The sequence below is a fragment of the Lactuca virosa genome, chromosome 1 (assembly GCF_052849685.1).
Source record: "Lactuca virosa cultivar CGN04683 chromosome 1, Lactuca_virosa_CGN04683_v6, whole genome shotgun sequence".
Taxonomy (NCBI): Eukaryota; Viridiplantae; Streptophyta; class Magnoliopsida; order Asterales; family Asteraceae; genus Lactuca; species Lactuca virosa.
Window position 1 is genome coordinate 74,882,868 of NC_136426.1, and position 5,742 is coordinate 74,888,609.

The following is a 5,742-nucleotide window of genomic DNA, read 5'->3' on the forward strand; positions in this document are numbered from 1 at the left end:
TTAGAAAATTATATTTGTATAATAGAAAATCCAAAAGTATATATACTATATAAGTTGTTTAAAATTCATGCACTACACATTTTTTTTAACATGAAAGAGAATAGTGATATTCTGAGTTTCTTTTTTATATTGTTCTATCATGTATGATTGTTTTCTTTTTCTTTATTTTTTTTTTCATATTTAGTATATCAAATTTAGATGTTTCATATTACATCCTTATGTTTTTCTTATTAATAATGATTTATATAACATTATTTCATTTTTATAACCATTTTAGATAATAAATAGGAAAGACAGCCACAAACTTACCAATATAGATCAGTTATATTTTACATATAATTGTTTGCAAAAATATAAGCAAACAAATTATTTTTCTTATTATATAAGTATTTATTTATTTATTTATTTTCAGCCGTGTAACACACGGGTTATAACTTAGTTTCTAAAAAATAATTTTTTTTTTGCCATTTGTCACAATCTTATTCAATTTGTCAAATGTCATTTTATGGTTATTTTGAATTAATTTTTTTTCACATGTCATTTTTGAGTTTTTCTATTTTATTAAATTCCATTTTAGTATAATAATTGCAATAAATATAGTAATAATTTGATATCAATTTCATTAAAGAATTTACATTTTCTTTCAAAATTCCCAAAATTAAAACTCATTAGTTTCTTTTATTTATTTAAATTATTTGTTTAAATTTAAAAGATAAAATACATTCACATTATAATAATTCATTATTTTCCTTATTTTCTTTTAAATTCAAAGTTCTCAAATATTTTGACATTTATATTTAATTTTTTTTTAAAAATTAACTTATATAATAAATGGGTCTCACAACTAGTTTCCAATATACAGTTTAATCAAACTCTCTCTCTCTCTCTCTCTATATATATATATATATATATATATATATATATATATATATATATAGAGAGAGAGAGAGAGAGAGAGAGAGAGAGAGAGCTAGGTTCACGTATTTAAAGTAATTATTGTGTTATTGTATGAATAAATGTAGGCCAATCATTTCAAAAGGGTAAACATGTAATCTTACATTTAATTAATTATGGTAAATATATAAATCAATTAATATCCCTTTAATTTAGGAATATCAGTTTTAAAACCCAATTTCTAGTATATATCCTCACGTCCGCCTCTTCCCTATTCTCTTCTATTCATCGTCGATTTCGTAGACTCTTGCTCTGATCTCGTCGTCATCTTACCTCCTGTCATCATCGTATCTAGACGAAGCCTTTGCAAGAAAAAGTTCGTTGATTTCGTAGGTATGTATTAATTAATTTCTTTGCTAATCGATCCCATCTGAATCACGATAAATTCAGATTTTTTTCGTAGACTCTTGTTCATATGCTGTTGCACAGTTCGGACCTGTCCTCATCCTCACTCCGATCGTCGGTCTTCTCCTCTGATGGCGGACCAGGTTTTTTTTGGGAAAGATTCCTCTGAACTCGTCAAACAGGTTTCTTCCTTCTGCTTCTTATTTTGACTGATTTACTGTAAACCAATGAAGTTTAAATTGATTTGATTTCAATATATAGAATGGATGTTTGGGTTGATTGTTTGACAGAAATCAAAGAAATTTTGAATGTGTTTAGGTTTATTGTCTAATTCTTTCAAGGTGTAATATTTTTGGTGAATTGGGAATTTGTTCTGATTGTCTAATTTTTACAGGAAATTGAAAGTTGTTTTGATGCACACCAAGCGCTCGCTAAAATGCTTCAACTGAATGGTATTTCTTTGTTATAGTATTATATCAGAAAAGAATGTTTTTTATGATAATCATGAACATATTCTGTTAGAATGCCCCGAATTAATATAATCATTGGTAAATGAATTCCAATTCTATCAGAATGGAATCACGAATTCCAATTATGTTGGAATGGAATATGAATATTTTCTCACTAATTTATTCATTGGATTTGTTTCCACAGAAGCTGATACTTGAAGAACGGACCACAAAATTTGAACGACGCCTCTTAGCAACATTATTCTTTTAGAATGAATTAGTTTATTTGTTAGATTTTGATGTTCTTTTTCCCGATTTGAAAGTTTTTTAGTTTTATTCTTTAACAATAAATGTAATTCTTAGCAATTGTTACATGTATTCTATAAGAATTAATATAATTTTTGTTTTAATTCTTCAATTGCTGGTTCGAGAATTTGTTATTCTACAAGAATTTTTTTTAAAGTCATGATCAAGAAATATGTTCAAGAATATTTTATTATTTTATTGTTCTAGAATATTTTTATTTTTGAACATACTCAAACATATTCTGTCAGAATGTCCGAATTAAAAAACTTATAATTCGTAAAATCGGATTTTTAAAATTAATATAATCTATGATCCCTTAAAATATGCAAATTTCCTTTATTAAATCTATATTAATTGACTAAAATACCCTTCTAGTTAAATTAGATGGTATTTTTTGATTATTTTTAATTCAATAATATGTATTAATCACTTTCTTAAAATAAGTAAAATGATTGGTCCACATTTATGCATACAATAACACAATAATTACTTGAGTAAATTACGCGATTCGTCCCTTGTGTAAGTGCCAAAAAGCACGTTTAGTCCCTATTTTCAAAAATTAACTCGGATCGTCCCTCGTATCGTTAAAATTTGCACGCTTCGTCCCTAAAATCATTTACCAAACATAAAATGTCTATTTTGCCCTTTTCTATTTATTTTTTATTTATTTTTAGATTGTTATTATTATAAATTATATTTAAAAAAATCATTAAATAATTGGGCCCACCTCATATACCCACTTCTTCGTATCTCAGATACCCACTTCTTCGTATCTCCTGTAAATCACAATTTTCCCTCTTAATATATTTTCTTTTAAGAACCTAAATCACTACTCCTCTTCCTCACAAGTATTGATGCACTGTCACTCTCAGTTCTTCTCCATCTCCGGTGAGAGAATACCATTGTCGTCAACACCTACATGCCCCCGTCGCTGGAGCTACAAACACACACAGAAAAAACCATCGTTGTCGCCACCGCACACCACCATCGTCGTCGCCTGCTGCCCTGCTCACCATCACTGCAAGCTCCCTCTCTTTTTTGAGTGTTGCGCGTTTAAAACATCTCCTCTTTTTCTCTCTACCTCTCTCAGTTACATTACACCACCTCCGATAACTCTCTCTTACACTACTAGAATATAGGCCTTTAATGACGTGCGAACCATGACACGCAGTGATTTACGATACGCAAAAGCGTGTGCCCTAAAAATAATGTCATCTCTACTAAAATTTGAAGGATTTAGGACGTGCATTTTTGCGTGCCCTTAAAATTAGTGTCGGAACAAAAAAAATAAAAACACGGAGGGCACTCAGCATAAAAGGCGTGTCGTCTATGCATGTCGCTTTATAAAATTTTCATGAAATGCGCGTTCTCCATCTTTAATAGCTAAGGGGGGAAATCAAATCCCAAAAAATTAAAACCCCGCCTTATTCTCATCTTCTAACATCCGAAAACCCCTTCTCTTTTCCTTGACCTAATTAATGAAGCTCTGCAAATTCCATGGCCGCTTTGATATCTATAGATACTCTTTGAATCAGATCTAACCATAACTTTGCCCAAAATTCTTCAGATATGGTCCGTCTTCATCTTTTTATCTTCGCATATGGCCCATCTTCACATAATCGATAAAGATATTGGGGCTTTGAACCGGACCTCACATAATTCTTAGAGCTCACAACAACTTCTCATGCTTACAAGAGATCGTAAAAATGGTATGTTCAAACCCTTCCTGCATCTCGTTCTTCCCTTTCTTAATTATCGATCAACAACCACAGCCTCCAAAATCCATACCTTCATTCTCCCTTTGATCGATCAGATGTCTTCTTCCCTCTTAGAAAACGTGCCTCATGATCTCCTCTACCCTAAACTCGCTTTCCATCGTTCACCAGTCTTCACGAAATCGATAAGGGGTCTCCGCCCCCTCATCCACCTCCAACCTTCACCGCCTCTTCTGGCCCTTCTTCCCCTCCACCAGGTGGATTTGATTTTGTTTTCAGGCGATTTCTGCGGTTTTTCGTTTTTCCCAGGTTTGAGGTTCGTATCTTAGATCGAGACAGGAGACGAAATTAGAAGCGATGTATTTTATTCATCTTTCTCTCCCCCCTCCTTCGTATTGCCTATCCATCAACTGCAATCAAGCTCGATGCTCGGTTCGATTACACAACCAAAAGAGCTAGGTCACAAAGTATCCTGTATGTGATCCATCTAAGAATCCTCCAAGACTTCTGCTGAATTCAAGGTATTGCACATCTCTTTTTTGTCACTCGTTTTCAAATATCAATTTTGTCAAAGAATCGCCGTATTCGATTTCATTTTGATACTCATCTTATAAAGCCCTTTGAGAAGTTGTTGATATCACTTAAATCTGTCACCTGTTCTCCCTTAGGTGATCGTTTTAGGATGCTAAAGGTAATGTCAAACTTTGACTTTTATAATTCATGAGTCATGTTTCTACTTTCTAGTTATTTTTTTCTTTTTTTAGGCCAAAGAAGCCGATCTTATTGTACAAAACAAGGATTTATATGGAGATAAGGAACATTTATCACAGGTGAAATTGCTATGTTTGCAGAGTATCTAATCTTGTTTACAATTATTATTATTATTATTATTATTATTATTATTATTATTATTATTATTATTATTATTATTTTGTCTTATGTTAATTTTAATTTTGCAGGTTATAAAACATCCTTTCAGGGCTGAGATTGAAACATATAACACCCTTGATCCTGGTGTTCGTGTGCTTATATTGAAAGCCTTATGTGACATTCGAGTTGAGGTATTCGTTCTGCTGAATCTGAATACAACTGTTTTTTATCCATTGTTGCATCATGCATGGTTTTCTTGAATCTTTAATGATAAATCTTGTTTTTCTATGCCCTGTGAAGATCCGGAGTTCATTGTCATGTTTAAAGAATGTTATGAGTTTGATATCTTGATTAGTGATAGAAAGAATGAAAGAAAGAAAGGAAAAAAGAAACTGACATTTTGATGATTGATGGGTTGGAATGGAATTGATGATGCCAGGGTCCATAGCCGGTTGGAATTGTGAAACGGGGTTTGTGGATTCCGATTGTTGTCATTCCTTCAAGCCCCAGGTGTAGAAGAACATAAAAGTCTTCAGCTTTATTGTTCTTGAGTGTAATAATAATAATAATAGAGAGAAAAAAGATGAGACAAACCCACAAGCATAAAACCATTAAAGAATTATGGTTTGTTGGTTAAGAAGATTAAAATACAAGAAAAACATACAAAAAAGATACTAATTTGTTGCTTAACACAATCTCCTACCTGCAAGGTGGGCCCTCCTGGAGTTTAAAAAAGAAAACTTGCTGTTGACCAATTCATTTGTATATAAAAAGTTTTTTTTACTAGAGAGAAAATGAAATGTATATTCTGCAAGACAAGAATAAAAACAGACCCTGTAGCAGATTCTTGAAAGAGTGTTTATTTTAGATAATTACGAAATTGCCATCTGGGTTGATGGTTATGGATGTTGAAAAACAAGAAACATTGTTATTTTGTGGTGTTGGGGGTATTTTTGACTTTTTGGTTGGTTGGTTGGAAGAGGGGTGTCCAGGGAAACATGTTTATGACTTTTTTATTAAGTCGTTCTTTGTACATTAAGTCAAATAAGAGAGAAGCAGTGGTGTAATTGTTTGTTGTTGGTGCACAGAGGAAAGAGAAGTTG